At 38.9% G+C, this 22,731-nt stretch overlaps 1 protein-coding gene across 6 annotated transcripts in view; it reads right to left on the reverse strand.

The window, feature by feature from the left end:
- The window catches only part of MAGI2 (membrane associated guanylate kinase, WW and PDZ domain containing 2), a 762,823-nt gene that overhangs the window by 306,826 nt on the left and 433,266 nt on the right, over positions 1–22,731 (reverse strand). The window lies entirely within an intron of this gene.

The raw sequence follows: 22,731 nt of genomic DNA on the forward strand, positions 1-22,731 counted from the left end.
ACCAATGAAAATGTATCATACTGCTATGCTTTTTATGTTAGTAGAAAGACCCTCAGTGATACCAAACCTTTGATGTGTTTTTTCTATGGCTTCAAACAAAGTCTTGTCTACAATTAATCTGCTTCATGATAGTTTAAACATTTATTTAGTACACAAAATAATAAATCTGCAAGTAAATATGTAAGGATTATATTCACGTTTCTTCTTTCAATGCCACAAGTGGACTTGATAAATGGTTAGGCTTAAGGCACTGAGTGATTCAAATCACCTGCTAACCATGTAGTCAGACTGCAAAGGTGCTTGTATTTAGTTACTGCCTCTATTGTCATCTCTGGATGACAGAACTCCATAAATGCTGACGATATTTCATACATGCTGAGAAGTTACTTGGCTTAGCTAGAAGAAGTTGAGAAGTTAGCAAGGAAGCATCTGAATTTCATCTAATTTCCTAATGGGCCAGTTTATTGTGGTCAGGCTATCCCTACTTTGACTGAAACCAATACATAAGTCTCAAAACTCCATTTGGAAATGGGAGACATTTAGGTCCTCCTCAGTCTCAGGGTGTTTGAAACATCTTAATCAATCCTCTATCAATACTGTGGTGATTACATCACACTCACAGGGTTTGGTTTCAAGACTGTGGACACTGGGAAGTGGCTAGAAACCAGACCTTCCGCTTCCTGGACAAAAGTTTAATACTATGATATAGTGCAAAAGACACTGTCTCTTCCTTACTTATCCACCACCTTAAAGACTGTATCGTGACTCACTTATTATGCAGTAGTGATTCAGATATCTCTTCAGGTCAGCTAACATAAAATCTATTTAATCTACTTTTTGATGTCTATTACTCAGGCATCTGCATTTAAGCTTCTTGAATCATTTTGTGTGAGACTCATGGTGAGATTAAGAAACTAAGTGTCTACATTTCTGCCATGTGTATAAACACTGTCAATAGTCAAACAGACTCTATTACAGTCAATAGAGATCTCATCACTGGTGGAAAGCAAGAGAGCTATTCAGCTGTCTACCTGCTAAGAGCTCAATTCAGTTGGCCATACATAGGTCTCTGTGGGATGTCTCAGATATCCATGTGAAGCTAGCAGATATGCAAAGGACAAAATATCCCATGCATTGCCCCAAATGCACAAAATTATCCTCTGCACTACCCAAAATGCAGCTGCCTTAATCTCATACTGAATCCCACTCCATAGCTAGATCTAATGGAACTTCTGTGCAATGAAGAGCACATTAGAAGTGCAGTGACAATGAGAGGACTCCCATGCTCTCAGTGATTCCTACTGGCCAGTGCTCAGCTTTGCCAAAGCACTTGAATGTCCTTCAGAGTTGTCCAAACTCCTTGCTGTCAGTGGAGACATAGAGACATAATGGTGCCTTAGGTTATCTGGACTGCTTGTCACAGACACCTTTCTCCCCTCACAGGCAGCCTGAATATCTATGGCAAAGACTGAATGAGCCGGAGAAGCTAATATTCCAGTAGCTAACACCAGGAATATGTTTTGATAAATCTATAAGACACTTTACCTCATTTGTCTGATTACAATTCCCTTTTCATCTCAACATTTAAAACTAAAACTCTTTTTTGGCCATTTATTTCTGGGTATTTCATATTTGCGGAAATGGGATTGTTAGGATTATTACTATTGTGTTTCAGGGATGGTATGGTTAAAACACTCAGACACTTAGATTGTCTATAAATAGGTTGAATTTACTCTCCATGGAGTATCTGACCCCTGGGGATGCAGCAGTATCCTCAAAGATCTCCAGCGCTTTGTGAGAACTGTGCAGAAGCACAGGGAATCTGGCAAGCCCCCAAGCTCCTGGGAGCTCTGCTAACAGCACAGGCATCAGATGTTTGATCTGCATGCTCTCTCCTGAGGAATTTTTCACTCCCAAAATCTATTGACAGGATCTGTATCTTCCTCATGAAACACTTTGGAAAATCAAGGCTATGTTATTCCTAGGCACGGCACAGGGAAGAAGCTGGCGTATTAGATGAGTACCTCTAGCTTCCTGTTTCTTCAATATTTTTTTATGTAGCCCAACTGGGATTACCAGAAGTTTATCAATCAGACAAAAATATAAGTTGCATAAAATGTGGAGGTAAGCCTTGCTTTGAGTGGAAAGTTGGACTAGATAACCTACTGAGATCCCCCTCCATTTAAATTTTCCATGATTCTATGATATTAAGTGTTAATATACTGCAGTTTGTTTTAAACACATGGATATTCAGCAGTCTTGTTCAGCATGGATGGCTGCAAAGTCTCATAGGAGGTCCAACAACAGATTCGGTTATCTCTGTGTTTCTCTATCTTGCTCATGATCTTTGGTCAACTTGCCTAGAAAAGTGTAATGGACTAAGTTTCAGATCCTGAATCCCCCTCTTAAACTGGAAGCTGACCTTTCTGCCCTTACATGAGTTAGTCACATTCTTTAGGGTATGGCACATACATGATAATGCTTGTATATGCCCAACGCTATGAATTGAATATTCAGTCTAATCTGCTTCCTCTATTTCAAATGAAATGCATGGTCCAATTATAGACTAATTCTATATCCTTTATACACAGCTTAATTCTAGCCTGTCTGTTCTCCAGTCGAATTGCTCGTCACCTATCCTCATGCGTAAGGTAGCCGTGAGATGCCCTGTATATAGAGTTGCAGATGTAATCATCATCTTGTTCTATAACACTCCAAGATTTCTAATAGTTGCTAATTTGCTTCAAGATTAAACTAATGGATTTTTGTGGCAAAACCAAAAGACCCAGAACTCCACTTCAGAATCACCAGTTTGCTACCGTACACAGCAGCTTCTTAATTTAGTGTCCCTGAATCTCAGTTTCCCACTGATTTTCCTAGGTGACTAAATAGCAACTGGTAATTCTACAGTATGTTTTCCTTTATCCATTTCTCTTGCACTCCATGGTTTCACTAGATATCCCAGCATGGAGATGAGGAATCCTTTTTCATGAAAGCTGAATTGAAATGGGTAAATTACACAAATGAACACTTTTAAAGAAAAGCACATTTTCTGGAAAAATTCTTGTCAGTTCTACCTATACCTGCTATACCTGTCCTACAATGCCAGGAGATACTATCACTCACATAGTAACCTGGAAGGTTGCACCCTCTTTTCTTATAATCCTTAGGGAGTCTGCTCCAAGAGCTCTGCATTGTGTTGTACACCAGGGGTTGCACTCCCATAAGATGTCAACTACTCACTTCCTTCAAAAAATGGAGAAAGGAGCAAACCACGATCACCAGTTGCATATATTCAGGGTGACTCTTACCCCAGGTACAGCAGTTTCCATCCCCAACAGATCTTTATTGCTGTTGATAAAATCTTACTGAGTCCCATTTCCCTCCTGCATCTGTTCTCACTCCCTCAGCCTGGAGGACCTGAGACCTTGCAAACAGTTAAAGCAATTCCCTGACTAATGGAATAATCAATAGTTATTGCCTCTTTTACTCCTTTGCCCTGGAGGAACTGAGTTGCTGCCATTAATACTTCTGCCGTCCTTTATACCATTCTCTAACCACCATAGGGTTTGCAATGTGCAGGTTAACAGACTTGGAGGCAGTTACTGGAGAATCTTAAACACCCATCAATATCTAAACGTTGAGCTCTATATATTGGAATCTGTTAGACCATAAGCAGTTTTTCTTTTTCCTTGCCTTTAAACTAATGTATAGTTACTGTTCTTAATAGATTTTGTCTTTAACTACATTCATATAGACAGGCAAGCAGGCCTAAAACTATGGTGATTGAAGATTTAAAGCAAAGGATTAATTCCAAGCCTCATATTTTTACAGAAGCACAACACCTCTTGTTATACAGCATCAAGGCTTAATAGGACACACTTGCTACTGCTTATAATATTTAGCCTTTTATTAACATAAATTGAAAATAGGAAGCTGGTTACCATTTTGTTACCATGGTAACGTATGAAAAAATAATCTTTGGATTCCATAATGAAAGAACATGATCTTGCAGGATCAAAACCAACAAAGGATATTTACACTATGCATATTTATGACAAATACATTCTATTGTTGCTGTTGAACAGAAGTCACAAAAGGAGTAGCTTGCAAGTAACCACGACCAGCCCATACAGGTGAGTACTGCCACACAACATGTAGGAACCTTAGAAATTACAGGAACTTGATCTACAAAATCTGGGCTGATACTGACTGTCTTTGATTTCATAAGCACTGCTTGCATCGGTCATCAATTTGCTCTCAAAAACAATATTAGGGTCATTCACTGAGCAAGTTTGTCTGGATTTGTAACTTCAAGATGGGTAGTTGTTACAGTTTAGAGATGTTTAAGCTATGTGGCAGCTTTGCAGCTTGTTTATTCTTCTGTACTACAGGGGAAACATGGTGATTCTCCATACCTGAGTGCCAGCTTCCCATGCTCAATGTTATGTTGTATGACGGTGCTATGGTTCTGGAGAGAAATAAGGAGCCATTTACATGAACAGCCTTTGAAAAAGCATTTTTCTTTTAACTGAGTATAAGGTACCTGAGGGTATAAATGTAGATACCCAAGAAATCTTTACAATGAATAAGAAGTGTGTTAATTTAATACCAATAAACTATTTTTGAAATACTGCTTCTATGAGCTTGGGGAACAATAAATAACATTTAACATGGAAGTTTTATGTCGACTGCTAGTGCAGATTGGAAAAATGGTCAGTTCATGTAGTGTTCAGTCCAGATTCCCATTATTAGTATAAAACTATGGAATTATTAACTCTGGAATAAACCTCAGGTTGGAAATCTCCACACAAGTTAGTCCAGGTAGGAGAACAACTAGGAATTTATAAGTCTCTTTTTTAATCTTATCATCCAAACACATAATTATAATATATCAGTGCTTATTTGGGAACAAGGTGCTCAGTTTGACTTTGAAAATATTTCTACTTCTTAGAAGTACTGACTTGTCATAGTCTCTGTCCAGCTCTGCTACTTTCAAAAGCAGAAAATGTGCTCTCTTAATATTTCTTTTATTGCTAACTCCATGTAGTAATGCATGATAGGAAAAGAAACAAGTTTATTTATGTGTCAGCAGAAGAATATGAACGTTAGTTAAAAATTCCAGAACTGTGACAGGAAATACTCAGAAAAGTGTTCTGTGCTCAGTACCATAAACACATTCTCAAGAACACCTCATCCTCCCACAGTAAATAAACTCTATTTTACAGTCTTTGGCAGCATTACAACAGTAATATCATACGAGTAGTGTTCCTGTAAAGTCTGTATGATGGTCAGGAGAGTAGAGGTAAAGGCTTTAGCCCATGCATGGACCAATACCTACACACAGACTTTGTGCACAGGCTTCAATGCTCTGAGCTCATAGGCATATTATAAATATTTATATTATTACATTTTTAATTGCAAGTTAAGGGCAAACATGATACACTACTTTGCTATCCAAACACTTTCACTGTTATCTAGCTGATTTGCATTTGGATTCACAGATTGGTTCCTACTGCATGAGGTAAATACAAAAGCAAAGGTATGTCTTTGCCACAAGGATTTACAGTATAAATGAAAGGCACAGTAATAACCTAGCCCTTTTTGCATAATGAACTACTCCTAGATTAATTTTCCAAATGTATGGAAGCAACTAGGGCCTTATTGTGTTTATTTGTTCCAAATATAACAAAACATAAAGAGAAAATGTCTTTAATATATAAAGCCTTTTTATTAGACATTCTACTGAAAATTTCATCTGTAATTCTGCCCTGTAAAACAGCTTATTGTGGAAAACGGTACGCCAGGCTGTCATACATTACAGTAGCTGGTGGGATCCCTCCTGCAGAAACAGACTGCTAATCTTAAATAAACTTCAGCTGAGCCCTTGGTACGACCTTGCATACACTTTGCATTAGAAAAATTCAACAATGTTTAATTAGCTCTTTTGTTTCTGGGGTGGGTTGGCCCTGGCTGGACACCAGGTGCCCACCAAAGCCGCTCTATCCGCAGCTGGACACGGGGAGTGAAAATATAATGAAGGCTTGTGGGTTGAGACAAGGACAGGGAGAGATCACTCAGGAATTACCATCACAGGCAAACCAGACTCGACTAGGGGAAAACTAGTCACGATTAAACATTTGAGTTAATCAGAAGTTAGGCCCAGCTGCCCTCAACCACCCAGAGCTACCTGAGGTTGGTTGGAAAGCAAGGGGGTTTAACCTCTGCCAAATTGTTCGATCCAACAGTGGATAGTGACAGTGGGGTCCTCCATGGATTGCAAGTGGATATCCATTCCACCGTACCCTCCATGGGATGCAGGGGACAGCCTGCCTCACCATGGTCTTCACCAGGGGCTGCAAGGGAATCTCTGCTCTGACGCCTGCAGCACCTCCTTCCCCTCCTTCTTCACTGACCTTGGTGTCTGCAGATCTGTTCCTCTCACATATTCTCACTCCTCTCCAGCTGCTGTTGCAGTTATGCAGGTTTTTCCCCCACCCTCTTAAATACTTTATCCCAGAGGTGCTACCACCGTTGCTGACGGGCTTGGCCTTGGCCAGTGGCAGGTCTGTCGTGCAGCTGGCTGGCACTGGCTCCATGGAACATAAGGGAAGCTTCTCACAGTAAACCCCTGCTACCTATGGGTTTGCCAAGCAAACCCAATACATTTTGTTTGCCAAATTATTCTGGGACACTATTACTGTGAGGAACCAAAATCTATGGGAAATTACACCTATCTTGTCAAATTACTAACTGCATTTAGCAGAGAAACACCATATTCATCTCAATCTACTGAATTCCCAGCTGAAGACAAAAATAAGCAAAATTTTCAAGTGATTTTAGGTGCCCTACAAAGCAGGAAGCTTCAAGTGTTTATGATACATGTCATAACAACACCATAAAACACAGTGGCATAAGACCCTTCTTGCCAAGGGTCATGAAGAGGAAAATTTTTTTCCTCTTTTTAAGTGTGCGACACCAGCAATTTCTCTGATGCACCCCTATAAAAATAATGGCAGAAGCAAAGGAATGAATTCCAGATTCCTGAAAATATATTTCAGGGGCAATACTTTCAAACTGCGTTAATAAGCAAGTTGTTGGCAAATATGATCCTCAGGAAGATCTCCAGGTTAATCAATTCAAACACCGCTAGCGAAGGTGCTAAATGCTCTACAGAAAGGCAAAGCCAGGCATTTAGCAGTTGCTGAGATGTGAGACTGCAGCATTATTTTCAATGCTACCTATATGCAGAGAGAGAAATTAGACATTATTTGGAAGAAACAGTGTGTTTTTACTATCTCCAGAATTTTCTGACCAAGTTTTATGAGAAAGGGAAAAACATCTAGCCATACATTCTCACAGAACTCATAGTTTCAGTTTAGAGTGTTTAATTCATGTGAATTTAAAGGAAGTTTTTCCAGTCCCTGTGCATCTTCAGTCTCCACTGATATTAGCAAAAATATTAGAGTAGCTACATGACCCAATCCAGTATCCACTGAAATTAGGTGGAGAATTTGGGTCATATAAAAAAAAAAAAAACTGAAAAAAACCCTAAACCTGAGCTGTATTTTTAACAGTTTCTCATATATTTTGGGATTAATGACATTTTTTGTTACATTTTGATTTTTCCTAAATAAGTAAAATTTAAGACTGTGAAAAGCAGACTTAAGCAACTGTAAATTAGGTTGTACTGCCCATGTTCTGCAATACCACATAAATCTTAGGATAATATATTTTATATATTATAGACTTATTAAATTTGGAAAAGACCTCTAGGACCATTATTTCTAACTGACAACCCAACACTACCATGTCTCCTAAACCATGCCCTGAAGTGCTGTGTCTGCACGTCTTTGAAATACCTCCAGGGATGGTGACTCCACCACCTCTCTGGGCAGCCTGTTCCAATGCCTGACCAATCTTTCAGTAAAGAAATTTTTTGTAATATCCAATCTAAACCTCCCCGATGCAGCTTGAAGCCATTTCCTCTCATCCTATCACTAGTGACCTGGGAAAAGAGACCAACACTCACCTCACTACAACCTGCTTTCAGGTAGTTGCAGAGAGCGATTAGGTCTCCCCTCAGCCTCCTCTTCTCCAGGCTAAACAACCCCAGTTCTCTCAGCTGCTCCTCATAAGACTTGTTCTCCAGACCCTTCACCAGCTTCCTTGCCAATCTCTGGACACGCTCCAGCACCTCAATGTCCTTCTTGTAGTGAGGGGCCCAAAACTGAACACAGTACTGTATTTTATATTTTATTTTTTATATTTTATATTTATATACTTTATATTTTACACTGTAAAAGAGAGGCAGTGACTTCCCAGATTTGATATCTACAAGGCACATAGTAACATATAAGCATGTTCTTTATGGGAAGAATATGCACTGAGCCTATGGTTCTTCAGATCTTCACTTTTTCTAAACTTGAGACGTATGCATTAAGTAAGCTAGATAAGTTCCTGCCTGGTGTTTACCAGGTTTATTACACTCCAGGTGTATACAACCTTTCAAATACTTTTTTTACATTCAATACACATTCAGTAACTTCCAATTAAACACAGCCTGGGTTTTCTATTTGTTCTTTTGGTTTCGTGCAATGCGACAGACTCTTTACAATGCACATAAAACCAGCCCAAAAATAATTTATGTATTTTAAAAATTAAGTCATATTGGAACTGACCAACAATGTAAAACTGGGAGATGGGAATGACAGTAGTTCTAGCTGAGGAATGCTGGTAGGAAGGTTATTTATTTGTTTATTTATTTGGTTAATTATAAAAGGACCACTGGAACCAGCAAGACACCCAGAGGAGAAACGCAGCACAGGAGCTGTATGCTGAGACAGATATTTGAAGCATTTACTTTAAAATAAACCATGGCATATCCAGGGCTACCCATTACACCATGTGAGGACTTGATCATTGTGCTCTCATGCTGTTATCCTGTGACAGCCACTGATACACTGGGTGTTCCCTCTACAAAGGTAGATGACTCATTGCCTGGTAATCGCTGCATGAATTGGGTCACTTTCCTGCTGTTGGTGAATTCCTCATTAAGTCTGCAGAGCACTTTCTTTTAAGAACAACTCTGACCCAGCATTAAGCCCAGCTATTCAAGCTCCATGGCCAGCACAGCATTTCATAGAATCACAGAATCATAGAATCATTAAGGTTGGAAAAGACAGTTGTAGAGAGCGATAAGTTCTCCCCTCTGCCTCTTCTTCTCCAGGCTAAACAACCCCAGTTCCCTCAACCTCTCCTCATAAGACTTGTGCTCCAGACCCTTCATCAGGTTTGTTGCCCTTCTCTGGACACAATCCAGAAAGAAGATGTCCTTCTTGTAGTGAGGGACCCAAAACTGAACACAGGATTCGAGCTGCAGCCTCACCAGTGCCGAGTACAGGGGCACCGTCATCTCCCTGCTCCTGCTGGACACGCTATTTCTGATAGCAGCCAGGATGCTGTTGGCCTTCTTGGCCACCTGGGCACACTGCTGGCTCATGTTCAGCCGGCTGTCAACCAGCACCCCCAGGTCCTTTTCCACCAGGCAGGTCTCCAGCCACTCTTCCCCAAGCCTGTAGTGTTTCATGGGGTTGTTGTGACCCAAGTGCAGGACCTGGCACTTGGTCTTGTTAAACCTCATATGGCTGATCTCATTCCATTGACACAGCCTGTCCTGATCCCTCTGTAGAGCCTTCCTACCCTTGAGCAGGTTGACACTCCCGCCCAATTTGGTGTTATCTGCAACCCTACTGAAGGCGCACTCAATCTCCTCATCCAGATCATTGATAAAGATATTACAGAAGATTGGTCCCAACACTGAGCCCTCGGATGCACCGCTTGTGACCAATCGCCGACTGGATTTAGCTCCGTTCACCACAACTCCCTAGGCTCGGCCATCCACCAGTTTTTACCCAGCAAAGAGTCCACCTGTCCAAGCCGTGAGCCGCCAGCTTCTCTAGGAGGATGCTGTGGGAGAGAGTGTCAAAGGCTTTACTAAAGTCCAGGTAGACAACATCCAGAGCCTTTCCCTCATCCACTAGGTGGGTCACCTGGTCATAGAAGGAGATCAGGTTGGTCAGGCAGGACCTGCCTTTCATGAAGCCATGCTGCCTGGGCCTGATCCCCTGGTTGTCCTGCACATGCCTGGTGAGCTTACTCAACATGTATCACTCCATAATGTTCCCCAGTACCGAGGTCAGGCTGACAGGCTGTAGTTTGCCGGATCCTCCTTCCAGCCCTTCTGGTAGATGGACGTCACATCGACAAGCTTCCAGTCATTTGGGACCTCCCTGGTTAACCAGGACTACTGGTGAATGATGGAGAGTGTCTTGGCGAGCTCCTCCACCAGCTCCCTCAGTACTCTTAGGTGGATCCCATCCAGCCCTATAGACTTGTGAGTGTCGAGGTGGTGCAGCAGGTCATAAACTGCTTATGTGAACAAATAAACCATCTTTTTTTTCATTATCTTTGCCAAGAGTATCTTTTAACATGTTAACAATAGACTTCAGAGATGAAATCTAGCAACAGAGAAGTGTGAATACTTTCTGTCAGTTTAGGCACAGAATATTGCAGAAGATACTTGTTAAGACAGTCAGAAAAGCTGTTTCTGATGCAGATATCATAAACACTTAAAATGCGTTCTATGTAATTCCTGGAAAATAGGAAACTGGAAGATTATGAGTACTGTGGCATTTGGAATAGCAGACCATACAGAGGTTAGCCAAGTGCCTGAAAGAATCTGATTCTCTGTCCTGAAAAAGTGAAATGATGAAAAGGATGGTAGATTTGGTCTGGATATAAGGAAGAATTTTTTTGCAATGTGGATGGCGAAACACTGGAACACATTGCCCACAGAGGCTGTGGAGGCCCCATCCCTAGAAACATTCAAGATCAGGTTGGACAGGGTTCTGAGCAACCTGAAGATGTCCCTGCTCACTGCAGGGGGGGTTGGACTAGATGGCCTCTAAAGGTCCCGTCCAACCCAAACCATTCTATGATTCTGTGATTCTAAGGAAAACCAGTTATGAATCATTTTGGATTCCATTTTATTGTCTCAGGAGTGTTTTTTTTTTTAAGGCAAGGCTTAGTACCATCCATGAAGCTTTAAAGGACACTTGGATTTTCTTCACTAAACTTGTTAATGTTGATTTTATTAACAGTATGAATAAACTGTTGTGGATGAGTTTTGTTAGGTAACTTGTACATGTTACTATGGAGAACTGGAGAACCTGCTTAAATCATATACAGACCATAGTATACCTTGAAAGATTCTGCAATGCCTGCAATAATAACTTTTAAACTGGAAAAATACTTACATTCTTATTCACTCCACATATTTTCCTCAAATTTCAGGAGCCAGCCATCCTGTAAAATGTCTATTTAATAGTATATTTTAAAAGGATTTGTGAAGTTGTTAGCTGTTGCTACTAAATCTCTGAAAATATTTATAAATGGATTTTCTAAATCTAGAGTCTTACTTTGAGTGGCATTAAGAGAGGGACTGTGGAATGGCTACCATAGAAACCATCCATAGATATATTCCTAAGACAAACTGACTTCAGCTGTTCTGGAATTTGATGTCAATAATACAGAACTGTTAATTAATGTATCAATAGTGTGAAACAATAAAAGGATTTTAAGGGTTATTTACTAATTACGGCAGATGACATATAGAAAAATGAGGGGAGTTTATGCTTAAAATAGGGAACCTAGTTAATATACATGAATGAAAAACAAATATCTGTATTTAGAACAGGGCAGCCTTCAGATGCAAGTCTAAAATTCTCTCTCCATAGTCTTCATGGTGGCGTTCTGCCATACCTCTGAACACTATCTATCCAACAAGGCATGGGAACAAGAGCCAATTCAGAGCACATCTCTTCTGAATCAAAAAGGCATTTAGAAAACTACAATGGATGGTGTCTGAAGGGTAGAAGAGAGTTACAAGTTACTTGGTTTTTCTCTATCTTCCAGCCCATAGTTTCTTTTGATGGCTTTATTCCTCGGCTTTTACCCTCAAAGTTGACATATACAGCCAAATCTCTGCACCATTCACCAGACAGCTGGAGTAGACCTTGGTCTGGTGACAAAAACTGTTCATATGTAATAGGAGATACTGTTGCACTCATTTTTAATGAACAGAGTTCAAAGAAATGAATGAGTGGCTGTGCAATACTGTGTGCAACACTTCCAGCAGATTCATAGCTGAAATCCTTGGTGGCCAACTGCTATCCAGACAGCAGACCAAAGCTGAACTGAGACACAGGGAATCGTATTCCCTCAGTAGGGATCCCATCAGTGCTAGACAGGATTTCTCATTGTGGGATGCCACCGCATGCTGCAGGAAGGCTTTGAACATAAGGAGGAGTCATGCTGAGAGACTGCTTCCCATGGCAGCACTGCTCTGCCTGCGTAGAAGCACATTTTTCATGTGAAGGTTAGAGGCTATTGAATGTTGTACTTCTTGGGCACATTGGCATAGCAAACACATGTTTTCTTGTCTGCTTCTAGTGTAAGAGAAAGCATCTTGTTCCCTCTTTCCTCCTCTTGCTTTCCACTACAAACAGCAAAAGTAGGATATACACAATAATGATGTGGAGTCCTTGGTAAAAACTTTCCTGTTGCTGTTCTTCATCCACTGTTTCTCATAGGGAATAAAGTTTTGATTCAACTATGAACTTAAGCAGTAAATTCCAAGGAGACACAATGTTTGATTTTTCTGTTCTAGAAAGACCAGTTTAAAACAGTGGGAGAGGAAATGTATTCTCCTTCTTTCAGATAAATAAATGCATCATGGAACACTTCTACTATGTTATTCAGAAAATAAATCTATTATTCTGAAACCATTTTAGTTTTTATATTAAATTATTTTCCCTAAAAACATGACTCCCCATAAAAAACCAACTATTTGAAACAGATTTCTTCCCATCTGTTTTTACGGAAAAAAACTATTTTCAGCTTAACTCACATTAATAAAAAAAATCATTCCTCAGTAACAAGTTGAATAAATTATTTATACAGGAGTCATGATTTTATAGCATATTCACAAACTTAAAAGTACCTGCTGCATATGTAGATATTGTGAATATATTCAAGTTTTTAAAAGAAATTTAAAAGCCCTTGTTCGATCTTCTGAAGATAGAAAAAAACACCCTTAGATTTAACTTCAAAGGAGTCAAATACAGTGAAGGTGAGGAAATAAATGTTATGTAATTCTGAATGCGGGGAAGCCCACTTCTGTTCTTATCTCCTATAGGAATTATTTTGAGGTAGTGTAACTACAGCACTGGTGAAGGTCATTTCATGAAGACTACACCCTCCAGCTGATGGACAATTCACTTATTCCAAAGGAAAATAAGAGTTATGTGGAATGCTATGTCTTGGGCTATGTCTAGGGCCTGGAAAAACCTGAAAGATTTCAGTCCCAGGTGTGACCTTGATATTTTTCTTGTCTTCAGTAGTGCTGAAAGAAAAGTTGTTGCTGAGTGGCAAGAGTGACTTAGGTTGGCTAATTAAAATTGTGATTTTTAAGTACAGTGAGGCTTCATTTTCTGATACGATGAGTTGTGATAATCAACCTTGCAACATTCAATTCAGTAGTCACTAGAGATGAGTTAATTCCACTTATTTTAGCTCCAAACAGATAGCAAGAACAGGCATCTGTTGCTACTGATGATAACAGAGCAAATTAAAAGTACCTATATCAAACTGAAACATATCTAATTATACCATTTTTATTTTTATGGATATAATTAATTACTATTTAAGATTTGTAGCTCTAATGATTAGTATCAGAAAACTGAATTCCCTGAAGAGGGTGGGTCAATAATTCTAGCTCCCAAGCTATCAGAGAATGTGAATATTCCTTATTTTATAATTATTCCTTTTCTTTCCTTTTTAAGCATCTTAGCATTTCTGCTTCTTCAAAGATCAGTTCATGAGCTTTATATAGCTACATGCAGTATCGCTATTGCTTTTTCACACTAATCATCCCTCCAATCCAAATCCTAATGTGATTTTTCTTTTTTTTCTGGCAACACATGCCATTAATACAGTGGTCCCTTCATCCCAATATGTAGAAGTGCCAGTGCATTCAATAGCAGTAAAATCTGAGATGAATTTATAAATTGTCAATTTACTGGAAGTAGGTATACATGATATACATACATTGCTTGATAAATAGCTCATTCTGTTAACTCTAATATGTGCTTGTCCTGAAGTATGCCTCGTGTTCAGACACTTCAGTTCCAGAAATCTTCATGCCAGTCTATTCTCCTTATGTGAGCAGTGGTCAATCTCCCTAGCTCAACACTTCCTCTTGAAAATACAATATCTTAATGAAAAAGGATGCAGCATAATCTTTGTATTTTTACTGTATGTTCTTATTACATCTAGTAGCCCTAGAAGACTTAAATTACTGTTTTGGGGGTATTATCCTTTTAGTCTCATCCCTTTTGTAGTGATCTCTTGAGACAGTTGGCAGCTGCTCAGTTTCTCAGGGTAGGGGAATAATAAACAGTTATAATAACTAGTTGTAGGTGTTTATATTCACCTTTGGTGAAACAGAGTTTCTTGCAACTATTAAAGGTAGTTCTCAGTGCCTTGGCTAACAAAACTGTATGTTCTTATCCCTGCTATGAGAGAATTTAAATTCTGGTTATATGATGGAATTGTGGTGTTATTGTCAAACACAGTACCATGGACTTTCAGGGCATATTGTTATCTACAGTTTTGGAAAAACTCTGTTAAATCAATATGCATATTTGACCCAACTCTACACAATTGATTCAAACACCCTGATTTTACTCCGTGAATTGTCCAGAGCAAAATACTTGTTTAATTTTCAGTGGTAATGTTTCAGAAGTGCATGTAGATTACACAGGTTGGAGTGAAAATCAACCCTTAGAACCACAAAGAGGCTAGCAGACAATCTGGGAGAAGTGCTTATTCCTACATCCTTGTAAACTGATTCCATAGCTTCCACTTAACCTCATCTGCTTATTGCATTATGTATACTTTCATCAAAATGCTGACAGTAATATTAAGAAAACTTTAAAACTTTAAAAAAACTTTTTACTTGCCCTTGAGTTTCTCCAACCATTCTTCCAGCTGCCTTGGACAGGGTCCTTTTTTTTTTTTTTTGTCCAAAAAAGGAGAGAGGGGAAAAAAAAAGAACAGGAAGGAAAGGGAGGTTCAATTTTTGCAGATTTGTTGTGCTTTTCTTTACTAATGCAATACTGTTCCACTGTTCCATCTTAATTTTAGGCTAAAAGGAATGGCTAATATCCACTGATGGTTTCACAAGTACGCTGAAACAATTCAATGTAGACCTGTGCCATACGACCGAAACTCCAAGGCTTCCTGTGTGCAGCAGAGGGTCATTTCAGTCAGACTGACACTTCCAGCTTCATCATTGACTTCAGAAGACATTTAGGGTCAGTAGCCTCCTGCTTATTAGCCTCCAGTAGGTACTTAAAGTTAGGTGAGGTGAACCCAAGGTAAAGCTTTTTTGCACCAGGCCCCAGCCAAGGGGCTTTCACTAGATAAATCCAGCCAAGGTCCTTCAGGTCCATGGTGTTTTCTTCTGACAGACAAACAACAAGGTGAGAAGAGAATTCTCAGATTCTCCAAACATAATTCTCCTGGAAACTACTTTTCTGAAATATGGCCCCAGCTACTCAGAGGGGACCGTTCATACTTTTAAGTAATTTAGCTGTGGATGAGTTGGGTTCAAATACATCATTGTGGCAACTACTGCATTGGATTAGGAATGACAACTTCAACCAATTGTGCTTCTATCAAATGATATCTGGAATTGTAAGAAGTGCGAAAGCCTCCTAACTCTTATTTGAAAACTGTACTACTGACAAACCCAGCAAATTTCCAGACAGCGCCCAATCCAACAAGCAGACCTTGTTATCAATAAACTCAGATGATAATATCTCCCTTGAAATTTTGCCTAGGAACAGAATGTGAGTCTGAATTAAAGCATATAAATAGCATACGAACAACAAGCTGCAGCTGCCCAGCATAGAAGGACATGGGGCTGTTGGTTGGCAGTTGGCTGAACATGAGACAGCAGTGTGCCCAGGTGGTCAAGAAGGCCAACAGAATCCTGACTTGACTAGGGCAGTGATAGTGCCTCCATACTCAGCACTGGTGAGGCTGCACCTCGAATCCTGTGTTCAGTTTTGGGCCCCTCACTACAAGAAGGACATTGAGGTGCTGGAGCGTGTCCAGAGATTGGCAAGGAAGCTGGTGAAGGGTCTGGAGATCAAGTCTTATGAGGAGAGGTTGAGGGAACTGGGGTTGTTTAGCCTGGAGAAGAAGAGGCTGAGGGGAGACTTTATTGCTTTCTACAACTACCTGAAAGGAGGTTGTAGTGAGGTGGGTGTCGGTCTCTTCTCCCAAGTAACAAGCGATAGGATGAGAGGAAATGGCTTCAAGCTGCATCAGGGGAGGTTTAGGCTGGATATTACAAAAAATTTCTTTACTGAAAGAGTGGCCAGAGAGGTGGTGGAGTCACCATCCCTGGAGGTATTTCAAAGACGTGCAGACACAGCACTTCAGGGCATGGTTTAGGAGACATGGTAGTGTTGGGTTGACAGTTAGAGTTGATCACCTTAGAGGTCTTTTCCCATGTTAATGATTCTATGATTCTATGACGTTATCTTCTACATTTTGAAAGTAAATTCTAACCAGGGTATGAATAGATGTAATAAAGCAAAACACCCTTGTCCGACATAACTTTTTGAATTTACCTACAAGAAGGGATACATGCTGCATGTTTGGCTTTGGGTAGAACACAGCGCTTTTTCTTAATGATATCCATTGCTTACCCTAAGAGCTGTACATTGATACGTGTTCAATGTTATGGGGTTGCTGCTAAATCGGCAACGAACATCCGAGAAGTGTTAAAGACCAAGAGAACATCAGCTGCATCTGACCATGTGAATGATCCCATTCTTTTAGCATAAAGACAAAAATTCATTTTAAACCAATTCTGAACACTAAATTGATCAGATTAACTGCATTTCAAAAGGCATTTTTGTCATGGTTTAACCCCAGCTGACAACTAAACACCACACAGCTGCTTGCTCACTCTCCCCTGGTGGGATGGAGGAGAGAATTGGAAGAGTAAAAGTGAGAACACTCATGGGTTGACATAAAGACAGTTTAATAGGTAAAGCAAAAGCCGCTCATACAAGCAAAGCAAAACAAGGAATTCATTCACTACTTCCCTACTACAGGTGTTCAGCCATCTCCAGGAAAGCAGGGCTCCATCTTGCGTAATGGTTACTTGGGAAGACAAAGCACCATCACTCCAAACTTCCCCCCACTTCCTTCTTCTTCCCCCAGCTGTATATACTGAGCATGATGTCATATGGTATGGGGTATCCCTTGGGTCAGCTGGGGTCACCTGTCCCAGCTGTGTCCCCTCCCAACTCCTTGTGCACCCCCAACCTGCTTGCTGGTGGGGTGGGGTGAGGAGCAGAAAAGGCCTTGACTCTGTGTAAGCCCTGCTCAGCAGTAACTAAAACATCCTTGTGTTATCAACACTGTTTCCAGCACAAATCCAGAACATAGTCCCGTACCAGTTTCTATGGGGAAAATTAACTCTAGGCTAACCAAAACCAGTGCAACTAAAAATGAGGTTATACAAAATTGAGAGGTGATTTCAGAAGCACATCCCTACTGCCTCTCCTCTGTTGCTTTTTCTTTCATCCACCAAGATGTGGTTTTGCCTCTAGATAACACAGGGGGTATTAGAGACAATATTTTGAGGTTGGTAATCTGATAACTGTTACTTTGGAAGTGACTTCCTTAAAATCAACAAGTGAAATAATAACAGGCCTCTCCTTTCTACTCCTGCTGTCAATAGCAAAACTGCAATTCACTGAAATGAGGGTATGATTGGAACCGAACATTCATAAATGAGAACTGCACCATAAGCATCAATACAGAGTGCTGTATCTAGCAAACCATGAGCTCTCTATTTCATGAAGAATAAGTCATATATGCACATTCCATTTACATAACAACTGAGCATTTCTTCACTTAAACTAAAGCAGAAAGCTAATTTCAGTGTTATTAATGATAGCAGGACAGTTTACCTTAAAGATACATCTCCATCAAAACCCAAGGAATGCTGGCTCATTACTTAGAAATAATTTACAAGGTTTAATTTTGGCTTAATTTTTACTAGTATTAGTGAAAGTCAAAATTTACTTTGGAGAAGTCGGAAAATTTAAATATGTCTCAGATCACATTTAAGTCCGAAGATTAATATGTCCAGACATACAGCATGAATGTAGTTGAAACATTAGCACTCACAAAAAATAATGTTGAAAATAATAAATGAAATTAAATAATAATGAAATGAAATGTTTTTATCTTGAAGATTGTGTAGAGAAGAGTTCTTTCCTTTGGGACAACTTTTCAGCATCATGATTTTTTCTAGAAAAAGGTAGTGTCCCTACTTTTACACTGTGGCGTTGACTTGCTACCACTGGTATTGTTGCAACGGAGACCAGGAAGACAGACAGTTTATTTTGCAGGTTCCTTCCTTGTGTTTTTGCGGCACATGACTTTTGTCACTAGGCTGTTTAAACATGAATACTACTGTGCTCACTCAATACTAGTCAGGATATACTGCTGTATGCAGCCTTGCCAATCCTCAACTAATACTGCTGTTACAATTATTTCTCCAGGGGAGAACAATGAGTTCTAGAAGGACAAGGCACTGCTGCAGTCTTTATTGGAACAGCAACACATCAACACTACAAGCATCAACTCTTGGGCCATCACGCTCAGCAGAAGGTAGGAGTCAATTATACCTTGGGAAGTGACTTCTCTCCTCAGTTACCAATGAGCCTCAGGTTTGACACACAGTAGGACTTCTTTTATACAGCTGCTGAACCAGCTCACATGGAGTAACATTCAAATCATGTACCTTCTGGGCCAGGATACCAGACTGAATTTCAACTTTAGCTCCCACTTTGTAGTACAGACAGGCATGGAACTCAAGAAATCCTCCAGACAAAACTATCAACCCATGGACAACATAGGTGTACCACTGGTGGAGTGTCTTTGTCAATCATTTGACAAAACCAGCATATCTTCAGTGACTAAGTAATTAGATCTCACATCAAGATGTGACTTTAACTTCTAATCTGCACAGTTTAACACTAAGTCCATTGATTTATTAATGGTGTTTCTTGTTTTTAAGAAGTTTGCTTGGGCTTTTTGTTTGTTTGGTTGGTTGGTTTATTTTTTGTTTAAAAGAATGTACCTCAAAGAATTTAACTTGAATTCCAGTATAAAAAGCTGCCTTAATAAAGAAACATTAAATCTAATAATACTTTTTTAGGTTTTGAAAACCTAGTCAAGAACACTAGTTGCTGAATCAGCTGACCTTGAGGAAAAGAAATGGCTAGAAACAAGGTCTTTTTTGTTTTAGCTATAATAAACAGTTTCCTGAAAGTAGAATAAAAGAATGGCAGCAGCAACAAAGCTTTGTGTTGGCTAAACTCCACAAGAAGAAAGCATGAAGAAGAAGTAGAGCTTTCAATACACTGGGTTTGCTTAAGGCATGAAGCTGTCAAGGGCAGCAAGCATATTTGTATTAAAGTAGTGGATGCATATGTGTGTCTAAATTATACTGGTTGACTGAATTACAGGTAATAAAGGTAATAATTATAAATTAAGTAGTGCTATAATTGCAACATAAACCCACCTCTTACATATCCATTTAATCTAATTTTTGTAATATGTATTGCTTGTGCACCATTCTGTATAAGGAACATTGAATTTTAATGACACTTTAGGAAGATTTAAGTATGTAAGAATTATGAGTGCAAATTAAGCTTATTTATTAAACTCACTGTTGTTCTTTTTGCGAATTTATTTTTATCTGAGTAGAGAAAATTACTTCACCACTGATATGTTCTGTGATTCACAGAATCTTCACAGAAAATGGAACTAATGATGGTGATATATGTCCAGAAATCTTGCATGCAAGTACATTTAATGAGACATTTCAGCTTCTTGTTGAGATATCATTCAAAATATGTATGCAATAAAGCATATTGCATACTACGTACCACTGAAACATAAAAGATTGATTCCAAGTTTTACTAGTCAACAACATTTTGAATAAGTCATCTTATAATCTTATGAAGATTTTGGAAATGAGCTGTCCAACGCTAGAGGGAGCATGTTATATTCCTATCTGAAACGATCTGTTAACAATCTAACTTCTGTATCACTTTCACATTTTATTCTGTGATTTATCAAAATTTTTAAATAAATATACACCCATCTTTTAACTCTTCAAAAGAGTCCCAAACTGTCACTATGTAAGAAGGTAAAGGCACAATATAGCCGGCTGGATTTTTGATCAGCTACAAATAAAAGATGACCAAGCTAAATGGGCTCAGCTGATGCAAATCTCCCATGGAATCAGTTCTAGAGTTTCTGACATTCCAAAGCGTGGCTGTGGGGCTTTTCTTCTGAAATATCTGAAGGAAAGGATACAGTTATGAAGAAACTAAAAATATGTAATCATATCTGCAACTATCATAAATTAAAGCAATTTTATTGACTTATACCAGCCAAGAAGTCGACCTGTGTCTTTAAAAATTTTCAAGTAATTGAAATCAAGTTCATAAATCACACAGTACAACTTCCTCATTTTAATATTAATTTCAGTCTACAATTATACAATAAATAACACTGTCTTACTGCTACTTTATCTATCTTATAATCCATTAACTTCAAGGAACCCACTGCAGGTGTATTAGTTCACCAATATCAAAAAGCACCACTATATCACCTGTTAGATCTTCATGGATTCTTTTGTAGATTTTTCTTGTGGGGGGTTGAACAGTATGAGATCCATAAATGTGCCCTCTATGTAAAATGTAGACAAGTCCAAGTGTTTTGCAGAATCAGCAGACTTCACAGAAAAAGTATTAGGAAAATGTAGCAATTAGTATTGCAAAAGGAATTGTGGTAGACATGGCAGACATCTCCACAAGAAATACATTTTGCTGAACAAAATAAAACACATTTCTCCCAAGAGAGAAAAAAACAAAAAGGAAATATCCTAAGGTGAAACATAACAGCTCTTAAATTTTTTCAAATGTGACCTCAGTAGGAAGAAAAAAGAATAGAGAACAAATGTATAAGGCAACACCAAATTATCTGCTATCACCCCATGCTGCACTACCCCAGAAGGCCTTGCTTTACAGCAATGTGGATGTATCTTCATTCTTTGGTTCTCTGATCTTGGATGTTGCTGACTATGTAGATGTGTTAATTTTTTGATGACAGTCTCACCTGAGTTTATACTGTTAAGATATTTTAATAGTAATTGTAACTGTCCTAACAAAGAAAAACTGAACAGAGCCATAAATGTTCCCTTAATATTGCTCTTTCTTGAAAGGGTTGAAAGTCAGAACATTACAAAGGCCAAAACATATATCAATCTTACTTATATCCGCTAACCCTCTTCATAATGGTAATGACAACACAGGTACAGGAAAACCTGATGCACAGAGCACTATATACTAGAAATAAATGTACTAGTCATCAGAAAATAGAAGGAAAAATACAAGAATCATATACACATTCTTTCTCAAAATGATCCCAGAGTCCCTAAAGATTTTGTGCTGTTATAGGAACATAATTAAACACACGTAAAGTAAATGAACTCATAAAATATGTTGATGCTGCTACAGCAAGTAGTATATAAATAGATAACAGGAAAATGGGAGATAGAAGAGTAAAAGTGAGTATAAATGAAATCAGATGCAAGTCCAGGGCACGTATATTCTCGGATCTCACAATGGAAGGGTTTAATTAATATTTCAAAATTTACATATGGAAAAGTGACTGATGTCTCCCATTATAAAATATTTTAAAGGAAACTTTCAGTTTAATGAAAAATTATGTGCCTCATAAAATGTCTAGTACCATGATCTATCTAGTAGCTAGAAGCTGAGCATTCATGCACTGAGACTAGAAAAAGGTGCATGTTTTAATATAGAGGCTAATTAACTATTTATATTTTTATCATGTAGTAGCTTCTCTGTATCTTTAAGGCTTTTTTTTTCCATAGGAATTGATCTTAATTATTAAAAATTGTTGAAGAAATGTATCCTTTAAATAACACAGGAGGTCAGACAAGGTGAAGATAATGATCACCTCTGGCTGTAGAACTTCTGACTCTATGAATTCAGCGTGTAGTTAGTGATGTATTTAGCTACAGAAGTATTAGCATACTTATTTTTGCATAGTGCATCCCTACTGTACCTCAAGCTGCCTCTCAGCAAAGGCAGGTATATGGATGAGACTGACATGGAAACAGCAGCCTCCAACCATACAAATAGCTTATCTCCATCCATCCAGGGATAAATTATAGTCTATGGAAGATGTATGACACTTATCTTGCATACTTATAGTTCAGGGATTTCAAGTCCCTTGGTCCAGTGAAGGATCATATCGAATAAAAAGCAATAATCCTAGTCTGCCAAGACCCAGAGATTAAAACCTTCACAATGCTGCTCAAGAGTTGGTGACCAATCTCAAATATTTTATGCATGAAGACTGCTAGCTGTCACTCTCAGGTCAGTCTTTTTCTTCATCTAAGAAAAATGTCTACTGCATCCAACTGAAACTGGATCCGCCAATACAGTGGTTTTACCAGAGACATCCAAGAATGACAAG

This window comes from Phalacrocorax aristotelis, chromosome 1, assembly GCF_949628215.1.
Source record: "Phalacrocorax aristotelis chromosome 1, bGulAri2.1, whole genome shotgun sequence".
Classification (NCBI taxonomy): Eukaryota; Metazoa; Chordata; class Aves; order Suliformes; family Phalacrocoracidae; genus Phalacrocorax; species Phalacrocorax aristotelis.